At 42.7% G+C, this 15,902-nt stretch overlaps 1 protein-coding gene across 1 annotated transcript in view; it reads right to left on the bottom strand.

The window, feature by feature from the left end:
* CD82 (CD82 molecule) overlaps nt 1–15,621 on the bottom strand; it is a 76,372-nt gene extending 60,751 nt beyond the window's left edge. Inside the window, exons 1-2 of the mRNA XM_074230512.1 lie at nt 15,533–15,621; nt 5,074–5,156 (exon numbers count right to left, since the gene is read on the bottom strand). The gene's annotated coding sequence lies outside the window, so the exon portion shown is untranslated. The remainder of the gene's footprint in view (nt 1–5,073; nt 5,157–15,532) is intronic.
* Nucleotides 15,622–15,902: the final 281 nt, after the last annotated feature.

The raw sequence follows: 15,902 nt of genomic DNA, 5'->3' as shown, positions 1-15,902 counted from the left end.
ATATTAGTGAAAATGATCATACAACATAGGTTGTCAGAGTTAGAAGGGTCCTCAGAACTGAGAATCTAGAATGTCAGACCTGGGAGGGGCTCTGAACATAAAATGTTGGATATTATTGCAGGACATAGAATGCCAGAATTGGAAATGACCTTACAATCTCAAATGTTCTTAGAACATAGAATGTAAGAGCTGGAAGAGATATTAAAACAATAAATGTCAGACCCAAAAGGCACCCTAGAACATGGAATGTCACAATTAAAAGGGGACTTAGAACAAAGACCCAAGAATTTCAGAGCTAAGAAAAAGCTTAGAACATAGAATGTCAGAATTAGAAAGTACCTTAGAACAGAGAACCTAGAATGTCATAACTGGGAATATTAGACCTGAATGGCACCTTAGAATACAGAATGTAAGCATTTGGAGAGATCATCTAGTCCAAAGACCTAACTTCATAGGAAGGAAGGAAACAAGCATTTATTAAGTGACTACTATATATATATAGGCATCAAGCTAAGCACAATACAAATATGATTTCAGCTGATTCTTGAAATAATTCTGGGAGGTAGATGCTATTAATATCTTCATTTTACAGTTGAGGAAACTCAGATTGACAGAGATGAAGGTAGCTTTTCTGGGTTACAGAGAGTTATTATAATAATAGTAATGGCTAACATTTGTGTCAGATACTTTGACTCCTCCCTAGTTCAGTTTCTCTTTCCAGTACAGGCTAGATTCCACACACCTGTTTTTTTAATGGAACTGTTCTTTCTTCTTGTCCTATGAGAAAAAATGGTATATATATAGAGAAGGGAAGTGATTTCCTCAGCATCACATAGTAAACTGAAGAGCAAATTTAAATTAGAATTCCAGCTGTCCTCTGTATTTGCTTCCACCAGAATACCATCAGGGTTAAGCACTAGGAAGCAACATGAGTAGAGTATTTGGGTGGCTTATTCTTTAGAGAAGAAAACAGTTATATTATATAAGCAGCCAGCATGATCTGGGCCCAACCCAAGGTTTCCAGGACAGAGGGAAATCCCATGAATTCCCCCATTCATCCACTACCAAGCAAAGGGAAAGTACTTCTTGTGGCTTCCTGGGCCCTCAGACAGGTAAGATAGCTACCCATTTTGACTTAGGATTAGCTTTTACCTCTGCCATCTCTTACCCAAGGAAATCAAGTTTCCTTGACTCTGTTCTGGCCAAAGTTGAGGGACTCTTGCCTCTATCCTAGAGGGGAGATAGATTCCTTAGCCTTAAATCGAAGAAAGCTAATGTCTTATTCAGAAGGAGCAGGGACCGGACCAAAGTGAGCCAGAACCAAGGCATTGGGAAGGAGACTTTTCTAAACATGGCCTGGGGATGATTCTGGTCAGAATGTAAGCTCTTTGAAGGTATCTTTGTATTCCTACACAGCACAGTGTTGGACATATGGTGCTTATTAAATGCTTACTGAAGTGATTGGTGAAATGGAAGCACACTGGCCTGAAAGGAGAGCTGAAATCTAGCCTGGGTTCCCTCATTTTGTTCTATGTCATCTTCTAGTTTAATGGAAAGACTAGATTTGCAGCTAGGGACCTGGGTTTGCAACCTCTGACCAGTCACTTCCCCCATTCTAACCTCAGTTGCCTTCTCAGCAAAATGAAAGGGTCAGACTCCATGACCTCTAAGATCCTGAATGACAATATATAGGCATCTGGTGTTCTCAAAGGAAGAAATCCTGGCTATCAATAGCTTCATGAAAAAAAGGCTTCAAGTCACTATCAGAAAAATATAAAACAACCCTTGGAATGCTTTGGGTTTTGCCTTTTACTAACAATAAAACCAAACCCCAGTTCTGAGATTTCACTTCATACTCATTTGGCTGGCAAAGTTGAGAATAAAAGTATAATGACCAGTGTCAGGAGGGTTATGAAAACCCAAGCACAGTGATGCACTCTTGGTAGAAGCATGAACTGGTCCAATTATTCCAAAAAGAAATTTGGAACTTGCTCCAGAAACTCACTATACTGTGCATATCCATTGACCCAGGGATACCCACAAGGAAATTTTTTTTTAAGAAAGGAAATTGGTCAAGACCCATGTGATCTAAAATATTTATAGCAGCTCTTTTTGTGGGAGCAAAAAAAAATGGAAGCTCAAAGAATGGTGCTCATCAATGAAGCTAAAACACATTATGATATATGAGAGTGGTGCATACTACTGTGCTCTAAGAAATGGTGAAAGGGACAGACAGAGAAGCCTGGGAAGACCTGGATGACCAGATACAGAGTGAGGTGAACAATTTATACAATAACAAAAGCATTGTAACAAGTAACTTTAAAACTCTCATCAATATAATAATCAATGACTTTTCCAGAAGAGAAAGGATGAAACTCCTACTCCCAACCTCCTCACAGAGACATAATAGACTCAAGACACAGAATGAGTCAGACATTTATGGACATGACCAATGTGGGAATTTGTTTTAACTGTCTATGCATGTGGGACAGGGATTTTATTTTTCTTTTACTTTTTTCCAATGAGGAAAGGAAGGAGGGAGAAGAGAAAATAAGTGCATATTAATTTTGAAAAGAAAATTAATTTAAAAAATAGATTGATCTATGAAGCTAATTCTTTTCTCTATGCCTCAATTTCCTTAGGACCAGAAGAGATCTTGGAGGTCACCTTCTCATTTTACAAATGAAGAAAGTGAGTCTCAGAGAGATTAAACTGCCTTCACAGGATCTTAGAAATAAGGACTTCATAGCTTTTGTGATGAATTTATCCTAAAGAATGTGATCCACTCACGACAAAGCTGGTGGTCTTGGAACACAGACTGAAGCGCATTTATTATTATTATTATTATTATTACATTTTGGGGGGGTTGCTCAGGGCTGCACAGCTGGGTGATTGTTGGGTGTCTGAGGTTGGATTTGAACCTGGGTACTCCTGACTCCAGGGCCAGTGCTTTGTCCACTGTGCCACCTGGCTGCCCCTATTATTATTATTATCATTATTATTATTATTAATCATTTTATTTTATTTTGGTTTGGTTTTTATTTTTGCAGGGCAATGGGGTGGGGGTGGCTTGCCCAGGGTTGCACAGCTGGGTGATTGCTGGGTGTCTGGGGCCAGATTTGGGCTTGGGTGCTCCTGACTCCAGGGTCGGTGCTCCATCCACTGTGCCACCTAGCTGCCCCTATTATTACTGGTTTTTTTATTTTAATTTTAATTTTTTTCCTCTTTATTGCTCATGAGGGTCTATATTTTTTGGGGTAGGGGGTATTATGTTTACTCTTAAACAAGAGTATTTTAGTTATGTATAAAAAATGTACAAAAATAAAACAAATATAATAAATATATATTTATATATATAATATATAATAAAAATAAAAGAAATATAATTTTAAAAAAAGAAATAAGGACTTCATTTTGCCAATGGGAAAATCTAAGTCTTAGAGAATTCCCAGAATCACAAATTTAGAGCTAGAAGGAACCTTAAAGATTATCTGGTCTAACCAAGATCACATATCTATTAAGTAACTGAACTGGGATTTGAACCTAGATCATCCAGCTCCATGTAGGGCAGTCTATGGGGGCGGGGGTTGGCCTAGCTGATACTGAAGGATTACATCCAGCCCTGCCTGCCTAAGATTTTGAAGTTCCCCACCAACTTGTATTTTCCATTTTATTATTAAATCCTGAGCAGATCTGCCTTGCCTAACCTAGTGGGAGAAATCAGCATGGTGCTAGGTGGGAGACAGTTAATTCTAGCAGGTGAAACTTCCCTGGGGCATAACTCCCCACAGCATTTCACAGAACAGCAGTCCCCACCCCATCTCCTCAGGGTCAGCAGCTGTCTGCCAAGGCAAAGAATGGAGAGTGCCAGCCTAAAACAGGTCAAACTGCCATGCCTGGCTTCCTGTCTGATCCTCACAGAGGATCAGACTCATAGTGGGGGAGCCATGCTCAGTTGCCTTCCGGATCTGCTCCAGCACTTAGTAGTATTAACATCAATTTAGTTATAGGAATATTAAAATCAGAAAGGAAAATTTAGGTCAACTCTGATACTCTGCAGATGAAGAGTCAAAAGCCCAGGGGGGGCGGGGGGGTGGTGGTATGGATTTACCCAACAAAATACAGCAACACAACAGTAAACTGGGGCTGGCACCCAGGTATCTTGGTTCCTGGTCTCTTATGTATAGCTCTCAGAGGCCACTATTCCTAAAATATATTCTCAGCTTAGAGGCGGCTAGGTGGCATAGTGGATAAAGCCCCGGCCCTGGAGTCAGGAGTACCTGGGTTCAAATCCGGCCTCAGACACTTAATAATTACCTAGCTGTGTGGCCTTGGGCAAGCCACTTAACCCTGTTTGCCTTGCAAAAACCTATATATCTTCTCAGCTTGTTGTGGGGACCAAGAGCTGAATTGAGGATCTTCCCCCAAGTCTGGGGAATCAGCTAACATCATATCAGGGCTAATATTCATTAATCCAGTGATCCTCTTTCCAAAATACCATAAAAGGTTTCCTAGAACACCAGTGACACAAAGAAATGGATACTGAATTTGGAGTCTGAGAACATAGGTTGAAAGTACCTGCATGACCTTGGACAGGTCACTTCAGTGGGTCTTGACTTCCCAATTTTTTTTTAGGTTTTTGCAAGGCAAATGGGGTTAAGTGGCTTGCCCAAGGCCACACAGCTAGGTAATTATTAAGTTTCTGAGACCGGATTTGAACCCAGGTACTCCTGACTCCAGGGCCAGTACTCTATCCACTGTGCCACCTAGGCGCCCCTTGACTTCCTAATTTTGAAAAATGAGAGGAGAGGTTGAACTATATGACCTCTTAGTTTCCTTCTAGCTCTCAATCTATGATCTAATGATCTTAATTTGCATGCCTCCTCTTTGATAGTATCTGAAAAGAAGCTTGGCAAATAAACAGCAACAATATATTTGTATCACATTTTATGGATTTCAAAGTTTTGCCTACTATTTTATCTGATGCTTACAATGACCCTGTAAAGCAGGTGTTCTTATTCTGTAAATTATATCAATAAGGAAACCGAGTCAGATAGAGATTAAATAACTTACCTAAGGTGATGTAGCTAGCAAGTAAGTGGAAGACTCAAGATTGGAACGCAGATATTCCTGGCTCTGGACCCAGCACTCTCAACCTACAACATGATTAAAAAAAAAGCACTAGTTTTGAGGTCAGGGAACTTTGCTCTGGTTCATAAAGCTTTGAGTCTGAACAAATCACCTTGCTTTTGGTTTCCTCATCTATAACTACTCACCGACAGGGCATTTAATGGGAAAGAAAGTGGAGGTTGGGATGAAAGCTGAAGTCCTTTGAGGTAATGAAACCTTGAAAAGCTTATAGAACTAGGAATTATTATCATTTTTATGTAATTTACATCATGAACATTATTTCTTGCCTCACACTTCACTGGGGTGAAGGGAACACCAAAGTTTCTTCAGCCTTTGGCATAGGGCCTTTCAGAACGTTCTCTTCCCTAGTCTGGCCACCATGATCTTAACTTGCCCAAGGCAATAGCTAGATGTGTATAATTGACTTGGCTGATGTGTCTCCACCTTGATGGTTCGGTTTTTGAATTGTGTGAGTGGAAAAAACCAGCAATGGCAGGAAGACTTGAAAAGAAGGAGATTTCCTATCACCAACACAGTCCATAGGCATGGGCAAGAAGTTTTCTTCTAGATCTTTATATATGTTCTCTAGACATTGGGAAAAGACTCATGGGATCACACAACAGCAGATTTGAAAAGGACCTCAGCAGATCATCATGTCGAGCTTTGGTCTGGGATAGATTCCTCTGTATCCAATGCTTCATTGGTCATCCTACATTTGATGGAAGACCTCAAGTAATGGGTGACTCCCTCCTTTCCTTTTTTTTTTAAGTTTTCTGCAAGCCAATGGGGTTAAGTGACTTGCCCAAAGTCACACCACCAGGTAATTATTAGGCTGAATTTAAACTCAGGTTGTACTAACTCCAGGGCCAGGGCTCTATCCACTGAGTCACTTAGCTGCCCCTGACTCCCTCCCTTCCAATGCTGCCCACAGTCCCCATCAGGGGACAGCTGTGATTCTTAGAAAGTTTTTTCTGACAACAAGCTAAATGTATCCCTCCCTAACTACCACCTAGTTCTAGTATTAGTTGTAAGCCTCTAGGCTCAAGTGAAATCTAATCCCTTATGCTTATGGCAGGTGCCTGCCCTATGATAGGGGCTCATTAAATGATAATTGAATTGAATTTTGTTCTGACAATGCATTGAATGCATGAAGACAACTATATCCTTCCTCTCTACCCTATTTCCCTGTCTTCTCTTCTCCCAGGGTCTTTCCCCTCAGGTCTGAGGTCCCTTAGCCACCAGTGTTCCTATGATATCTCCCAGGTACCTGGGGTTTATTGTACTGGGTAATGTTTTCCTGGTAGAGACAGGGACTGAAACTGAAGCTCATCGCCTCCTGCCCTTTCCTCTAAACTCCACAGCTCCCTGCCACTTCTTCCTTCACCCTTGGGAAAGGATTATTCCCATTCACCTTTCTTCCTCTCAGTTGGATCCTGGCAGGCACTGGGGGAGGGAGGAGGGGAATATTATTAAATACTCAAGAGTCACTGTAATTTTAATGGTGTCGTCACTTCCAAAGGGAAGTCGGGAAGAGTTGGATTAAAAAGGTCAGCTATAATTGAAAGGAAAAACAGAGAGACACATCACACTCCCAGAATCTATTTCCATCCCTATATATTTTGCTAATTTAATATTATGGAATGTTGAGACCTTCAAAGAGAAGTTAAACTTTCTGGCAGATCTCAACAAGTCTCTGGGAAAGACTGCTTCCAAATATCAGATCCTCAAGACAGCTTTAAAAGATACATGAGCACCAACCTTGGAGTCAGGAATACCTGGGTTCAAATCTGACTTCAGATACTTAATAATTACCTAGCTGTGTGACCTTGGGCAAGCCACTTAACCCCATTGCCTTGCAAAAACCTAAAAAAAAACCAGATACATGAGGAATTCATTGTATGCTTAGAAAGAAAAGTAAATGGTACCAAACAGAGACCAGCAATTTAATGTACAACCTTCTTTTCCGGTTCTTTATGTAGATGGAATCATTCATTTTCTTTGGTATTTGCTAAATGTAAAAAAAAAAAAATGTTAACTAGCTATCAGGCCCCTGGGAGATTTTTAAAGCTAAGATTCCATATCCTAAGAGAGACTTGGGAGAATTTCAAAAAATTCCTTGGGTAGAAATCTTAGGATAATAAGAATGATGATGACAATAATGACAATAACAGAAATAACAACGATGATGTGTGGCGGTGGTGATGATGATAACAACAAAAATGATGATAATGACAGAAAAAGAAGAAAAGAAGGAAGAAGGAAGAAAAGGAGGAGAGCGTGCTTTACCGTGCATATCAGGTGCCAAAGATAGTATTTGAACTCAATACTCTCCTATCTTCAAGATTCTCCCTCATGTCATAAACCCACAATGCCTCTCTCTCCTTAAACATATACTGTCTTGCACCATTTCTCTTAAATACTTTGTATTATAAATTCCCTATCTACAAAGAGTTGGATTAGATCCATGTGGGTAGAAGGTGGGGAGGTAGCTAAATGTTTCTTTTATCTCTTGTTTTCACCCCCCACCCTGTACCTAGCAGGGTGCAGGGGACCCATACATCCTGCCATGAAAAAATATCCATTCTCTTTCCAAGTCAGGCCTAGAGAACATTACTGAGCCTTTTTGGTGATTGAGTATCTTGTCTAGACCTCAGGGCTACATCTCTGATCATAAATTCTCATTACCCAGTACTGCAGACATGGGAGAATGCAGAGCATGTCCTGACACCAGGACAAATCTTGGAAAATTCTTTTGTGGAATCATTCCTTGCAGTCCAACTCCTGCTGCCAATTTTCAGCCACCTCTTCAGAAGAATCAAATGCAGAAAATAGTTCCTAAGAACATATTTGCTGAGCTAACTCTCTCTTTCCATTGGACAGATAAGAAAACTGAGGCCAAGAGAGATTAAATGATTTTGAAGCTAAACTCAAGCACCACATCCTGAGGTCTTCACCGATACCATATCCCCCTGCTACTGCCTTTTACTTCCCATTGTAAAATATTTTGTACCAATTGATATATGTGAAAGAAGTTAAGCTCCTTGAGGACAGGCATTTCTTTTAAGTCTATCTCCTCTGTAGTTATTGATTGAAAACTGATTGATTGACTAGCCCATGGTCACACCAGAAGCAAATGGCAGAGTCAAGATTCCGAACTATGTCCTCTCATTCAATCATCAGTTTCTTCTACAATTAATTATTAAGGATCTACTATTGATGAATTATTTGTATTTGTGTCTCTAGCACCTGGGACAGCGTAGCAAACATAGTAGGTATATTTGTTCTTTGATTGCTAATCAGGCACCAAGATGACAAAAACAACCTGTTCTCCCTACCCCCAAACAATCCTTGGTCTCAAATCCTGAAATCCTTGACTCTCTGAAGGGGGATGGGAGAATGGTTTGTGACAAAATAATATGTATGAAGCTATGGAAACATAAACTAGACCAGTAATATAAAAATCTGCCAAGTCTGCCCATAATACCAGGATGCTTCTAAGATCCAGAAACAGAGGTTTGGAGTTGGCTGCCAACCCAAGGAGTCCTTGCAACTAGACAAGTGGGAATCCACTTGGACTTAACCAAGAGTTCCTTCACTATAGTTCCTGGCAAGAACAGGAGGTATATGAGGTCTGTTAGGCAGATATTCTAGAGATGTAGGCCAATCCATCCCTTGGGCTCCAGAGACCAGTCCCCAGGGTGGTACAGAAAGGGAACCAGCAGAGATCATAATCCCCCAAAGGCTAGCTCTCAAGAATTTGAAAAGTAGTCGGCAAAACCCAAATGGAGTCAAGAAATCTTTTAAAAGGTCAGTTTGGTACAATGGAAAAAGCAAAGAATTGGGAGTTCAAGATCCGGGATGAGAAACCCAGCTTTATGTGACCTTGACAAAATCAAACTCTTGGGGAGAGGATAAGTGAGGAAAGAAAACTTTATGGGTCTAAGTGACCAATGAAACAAAAACCATAAACCCCAGAAAGAGGTACATCTTTTTGAACAAAGGTCAAAATGCCTTTCACTGACCTTCAGTTTGGAGGAAGTATTAATGTTCTTTTCTCAGGAGGATAAAGTTCAGAGATCACAAGATCTGTCTCACTCAGAAACACAGAGTAGAATTCTTCCTTCCCAACCCCCATTCCCCAGAAAATTCTTGTTAACATGGAGCCAAAACAACTGGGAAAACATTTGGGCTGACAATACCCTGTCCTTCAGTCACTGTCAATGGGATGAAAGGTAGCTAGGTTAATCCCTAAACCCAGACTAGGGTTGAGGGGCTTATCGAGGTTGACCTTCTCTCTAACTTTTCATCTTCAAGTGTTGATGAAATACCTACTATGACTTCAATGTACCATTTGATATATACATGTGTATATCAATCTATCTATATCTATGACTATATCTATATCTATAACTATATCTATATATGTATCTATGTTTTTAAAATCCAGGATCATTGAGCACAACTCCCTCTGTGGCTGAATTCTCTCTCTACTTTGCATGGTCCATATCTCATACCTGAACTGCTCTCCTTCCTCATCACCTCTGCCTTGGAGAATTCCTAGCTTCCTTCAAGGCTCAACTCAGGAATAAGTCCCTTCACAAGTCTTTTCATTTCCTGATCTCCAAAGGCATCAGCTTTCTTCCTCAAAACATTCTGTCTACTTATCCATCCATCCATCCATCCATGCAGCTATCTATCTATCTATCTATCTATCTATCTATCTATCTATCCATCCACCCATGCATTTATCTATCGATAGATCAATCTATCTTTTGACCTATCATCTATCGATATATTTAACAATCTATCTGTATATATACACATGGATACATAGATAATACATACATATATGTGTTTATACAGTCTCTGAAGGAGGGCATTAAGGGGATTAACTGAGTGTAGAACAAAATAGGGCAGGGACACATCTAGGTATGTGTATATATATTTATACATATTGCCTGCATATACATGCAGTACATACAATGTATATATGTCTATCCCTACCCTAAGGTTCCTTTCAGTTCCAAGACTGTGATCCTAGACCTTGTAAGTAATAATCAAGGGCCTGTTCAGCTGAATTTTTCCCCTTGTTGTGGTAGCCTCTGGCTTACTCTCCAACATACATAGGAGATGGGGAAGAAATAGAAAGCCCAGTTACTGCTCTCCAGATCTTGATTATCTTCTCAGACAGTCAGGCCCCACAAACCTGAAAGAGTGAGTTAGAAAAGACAGTAGACTTGCCAGACATAGATAAGTGTTATATTTAGTCATTCAATGAAGAAAGAAATCATGGAGTTGGAAGGAGGAAGAGAAGGCTTTGTGTAAGTGGGGGGCCTTCAATAGGCTTAGAACAGACTGAAATGGGGTTGGGGAGCTGGAGGAACAAAGAATAAGCAAAGACAAAAGGTTCATGATGAATCTGATATCATTACTACCCCCTCCACCACCATCATTATCATCATCATCATCATCATCACCACTACCACCACAATCATCATTACCATTCCCACATCCCTTGTTCCTCCAGATGTATTCTCCTTTCATTGGAATCATAGATTCAGGAGCAGAGGGAACCTTAAAGGTCATCTAATAATTTGACTAAGGAAGCAATGGAGATCCCAGAGAAGCTAAATGATTCCTCAGAATCATATAGTAGGCAATAAGGAGGGCCAACAGTCTGGATTCAAACCCAGGTCCTTTGACTCAGAACCAGTTGTCAGACAACTTATTTTAAGCTTCTTCCCTCACCACCTCCAACACTCTCCTCCTTTTTATTCCCCAAAGACCAACTTACTCCATTGCATAGGCAGTGAGTCAGAGCTCAGTGGGGAGACCCCAGTAGTTAGGAAAAAAACCTACAGGGCTTACAGCCCTGAGGAATGAGTCAATAACCCAACCATCTCCTCTATATGAAATCAAATAGGATGGCCAGCTGACCTTTTTTTTTCTTAAATATTGGCAGAAGGAGGGGGTGTTGAGGGAAGAAGGCAGAGAAACAAAAAGCTTCTCTCTGGTGTTTATGATTTGGTTTCCAGCCCCTCCTTCCTCAAACCTTCCAGCTTTGCCCGGAGGGGAGCTAGGGCCAAGCTGCTGTCATTAAGATTAAACCCAGTCCACTCCCTACAAACATCTCCCTGGCCTGGTGGAGAGCTAGGTGGGCAGAGACCTTCTCCCAAAAGAAAATCTATTTCTAACCAGCTCAAAAACAAATCCAGGACATTTTATTCTCCCAGATTAAATCAGAAACTCCCACCCTCCCCTGAAGCAGCTTCCTATGGAAGGGAGGAAACTGAAGAAATTGTTGCCCTCCCCACCCCACTCAAAGGGGTGGGTGGGGGGAAATGGGAGGATGGGATAGATTTGAAGAGAATTCCTCCTGCAGTTCTGTTATGTCCAAGCAGCATAGTTACCATACAAAGTATATTGAATTTTTTCAGAATAGCTAGGGAGTGCAGTGGGTCAAACACCAGCCCTGGAGTCAAAAGGATCTGAGTTCAAATGTGACCTCAGACATATGACACTGACATTCAGGGCCATCTCGTTATTCATATCTGACCATTGGACCAAGATAATTGAGGACAAAGGGAAGCTAGTGACTTAGTACTGAAACCCCTCACTCAAATACAATTCACTTGTTTGTCTTGGCATCACCTCCCTGAGGTCGTGGCCTACTTTGAGAATGAAGGACAAACAACAACATTGGATTGGAGACAGAGGAACCTGGGTTCCGATCCCAGCTCTGCTCCTTAACTGTGTGACCTTGAGGAAGTCACCCTTCTTTTCTGAGCCTCAGTGTGCACATCTGTAAAAATGAAAGGGGCTGAAGTCTAGACTGTGCCTTCCTTCAAATTATTTTTTTTGTCTTTGCAAGGTAAGGGGGTTAAGTGACTTGCCCCAGGTCACACAGCTAGGTAATTATTAAGTGTCTGAGGTCAGATATGAACTGAGATCTTACTCTACCCACTGTACCACCTAGTTGCCCCAATGAGCCTTCATTCAACAAGTATTTATGAAACATATACTGCCTAATTGTTGGGAACCAAGATGAAAATTAATAGAGATCTGTCATTTCCGATACAAACCTCCCTTTTGGTTCTGTTACTTGCATATGGAAATGAACGCTTTTGTGTTTAGTTCAGAATAAAAAGATTTTTTAAGGGGATATTTTTTTCTTTTTTTGTGGCCTTGCCCTCACTTGCTGGCTGATGTTCCTGACAGTTCCAAATCCTCCTGGTGATGGTCAGGGAACTCCCTGCATGTTGACCAATAGGCACGAGATTTTGTTGGCAGCCTGAAGGAGCCGGCCCCTCCCTCTCGGCTGAAGCCACTGTTAGGACAGGTGGCACAGGTGTCTTTGCCAGAGGAATGTTATGGGTTAGGCTCTCCCAGATGACATCCTCAAAAAAACTCAGTCCCCTTCCTGCATAGTAGCAGATCCCCCCCTTTGAGGCTTACCCGCCTGGCCAGAATGAGGACAATTGAAAAGGAAATGACCCCCTCCAAGGGATACTAATGCCTGAGCTGGTGGTCTTCCTGGCAGGGAGGATGTGCTAACTGCCACAGACTTCTGAAGGGCTTAGGAGATATCTAGAGACTCAGAATTAAATGATAATCTAGTATCAAGTCCTACCCTCAAGTCCTACCCTACCACACTTATTAGCTACATAGTCATGGACAAACCCCTTTGCTGGTTTCCCCCTTTGTAAGGACCTAGCTCACCTGAGGACTTTGAGGATTTAAAATATCATGGCTATAAATTCAAATGATCATTCTTCTTCACCTGAGCTCCCACTAAGCCCTCCAAGCACCTCTCTAAGACGAGTAGAAGGGAATCCCAAATTCTTAAGGTCTCGCCAGGCTCAGAATGTTTAAGAATGCTGCCTCTAGGGCAGCAAATTATTCCAATTTTCCAGACCTCAAAGGTCCCTTTCAGAAAAAAAAATATTTTTTTTCCCCTCTCTCCAAAGTTTTCTTCCAAATCACCAAAAGTATCAGTGGCATTGCATCTCACCTGTCTTATAAATTTTTCTATTTATTTCCAGAGGCTGTGCTAATCATCTTTTTCCTGCCTAAGGAAAAGGCTTTGAGGGCAGGGATGCACATTTTATGCAATTCCTGTTTCAAGAGATCTACCAACAGAGGAGATCAGTCCTGCAGTTAATAACAGTTAATAACTATTTATGCAATGCCTACTAGATGTCCAGGTCCTTTATAAATAGTTTCATTTGATCCTCCTAATTTCTGGTGGCAGCAGATAGATTTCAGCATCCAGTGGAAAATGGAATCGGAAAAGTTTATAGGATTTGGGATCTGAATTGGGCCTTAGAGTTCATCTAGTCCAACTGAGGCAACTAATTTCATTTGACAACTGAAACACCCAGTCTATCAAAGGGGAAATGACTTGTCCAAGGTCACACAAGTAGTAAATAACAAGATTCAAATGCAAATCTTGTGATTCCAAATTTAGCATTCTTTCCTCTAGTCTACATTTCTGTTAGTCCTCTCCAAAGACTAAGAAATCCAATTTTTCCATTATACATGGCCCACAATCTCACCCACTTCTGTAATGTCTGAGTGGTAGAAGGGGCAGGGAAATTCAAAGGGTTGGGAAAAAACCTAACATAAATACAGATATCTCTCCTTCTTAGAGTCAGACATAGCCACTCACTCACTCTATGTATGGGGGAAAACACCAAAGGAGGGTTTCTCAACTATCAACTATCCTCTCCAACATGAGCTGACTCTCAGACTTCACTTCAAATATCACTTGTCCACAATCCTTGGCTGCCAGGCCAGACAGAAACTAGCCAGAGCTCTTTAAATCTGACTCTATAACCAGGTTCCAGCTTTCAAAAAGTACCACTTTTCAAATGACCTGAGTGTGGCTGATCATAGTCCAATGGCCAGAAACTTTCCAAGAATACAGACATCATGGGCAGGCCCCCAGATGGTCCTGTCTTTGAATCCAAAGCCCAAGCTGAGACAGTTTCCAGGCCATCTCCATTTGCTGGACTGGTATATCCACATTTCTATCTGATAAGAAGCAGTCAAGGCCCTGCTAGCCTGGCCTCCAGGCTGTGCTCACCTAGAAAAGTCCCTAGGGCCTGGGAGGGTTGTCAGGAAACACCGGGGAGAGTTTCCAAGCAGAAACCTTTGGGGACCCAGCTAAGTTTACTGGAGCAGCCAAAGGGAGGCCACTTGGGTTGATTACTGCCCAGTCACCTCTGCTTAAATCTCTGGGGTTCCGGGGCTCCACAGAGAGAACTCATAGGACATATCTATAAGGCACCAGTGCCAAGAGGGTGAAATAACTAAATTGGGGTTTCTGGGCTGTAAACTTAATATGCCTCGGGCAAAGGGAGAAGAAGGTACTTTACTCAGGTTTACTCAGGAGAAAAAGAAAGGGAAGCTGAGATAAGGAACGAAGTGGCCCAATGGAGTCCAGAAGAACCTGATTCAAATTCTTATTAGCCATGTGACCTTGGGGAAGTCATTTGACTTCTGCTTGCCTCAGTTTCCTCATCTGTAAAGTGAATAGCACCTACCTCTCAAAAGTTAGGGTGAGGATCAGATGGAAATAATATTGGTCCAGTAACTGCCTGGGGGAGGTCTGGCTGATCAGGATTAGCACTCAGATCTCTGAACTCAAGGTTCATAGCATTTGAGGACTCTCAAAGTAAAGGAATCTCCCAGATAAAACAACAGCAACCCAAAGAGAATTCTTCATTCTATAGACGAAGCTACATTCATACGTAAATACATGCATATTTTACTGGTGCCAGAAACTCAAAAAAGTCCTTATGTGATCTATCCCCCCCCCCCCCATTTTCTAGATGGTCCACAATACTCCAGAGACTCCAAATTCATCTTTCTGTCAAAACTGGCTCACAAGGCTGGAAGATGTAAGGCTAGAAAAGACAGTATCTAGTCCGACAACTTAATGTTTGGAAATTGGGGTTCAATGATCTCTCCAAGGTCCCATGGGTAATGACAAAGTCAGCATTTGAATTCAGATTCTGTGGCTTCTGTCATCTTTTTTTAAAATTTTCTTTGTTTTTTCCCCCCTTTTACAGTAAAACCCTTCCCAAGGAAGTCTATGAAGCCTTGGGGATTGTTTTGGTGGGATGAGGAGAAAAGAAGGGGCTCTTGAGATAGTGGGGGGGCTTCCATAGCGGGGCCCATCCGAGTGTCCCAGCTGGCATTGTGTCTGGAGGGAAACTGAGGCTAGGCGCCCCCACCTCCCTGCTCCGTGGCCCCCGGAGGGAGGGGAAAGGGAAGGCGGACTGGCAGTTTCGGGGCCCCCCCAGCACCCGCACCCCGGCTCCTCTCGGAAGCCGACCCTCGCCGGGAGTCCCTCTCCGTCCTTCTGGCCACCCCAGGCGGGAGCGGGGGCCCCGCTTACCTGCGGCCGCCGCTGCTGCTGCTGTCCCCGGGGCCGGCCCTGCGCCCGCTCCGCTCCGCTCCGCCGCTCCGCTCCGCTCGCGGTCCTGCCGTGTGCCCGGCCCGGCCGCCTCTGGCGCGTCCTGCACGGGGATCGCATCGGTCAGGGCCCCCTCCCGCGGCCGCCCCGGGAAGGAGCAGCCTCTCTGTCCAGCCCCTCCAGCCCGCAGCCACGCCTCGCCCCCTTCGGGTCCGGGCAGGAAGAGGCCCGGCCTCTGCATCTGAGCAGCCTCGGGGCCCCATCGTGGGGGGTCGGCGCCCGGAGAACCGGGGGGGCCTCTCCGCGTGATGACCGGCGAGCTGCCCTCCTGGACCCTCAGTTTCCTCCTCTG

Source organism: Macrotis lagotis, chromosome 3 (genome assembly GCF_037893015.1).
Source record: "Macrotis lagotis isolate mMagLag1 chromosome 3, bilby.v1.9.chrom.fasta, whole genome shotgun sequence".
In the NCBI taxonomy this organism is placed as follows: domain Eukaryota; kingdom Metazoa; phylum Chordata; class Mammalia; order Peramelemorphia; family Peramelidae; genus Macrotis; species Macrotis lagotis.
Note: the sequence above shows the minus strand (reverse complement) of the source record. Positions and strands in the feature narration are given on the sequence as shown.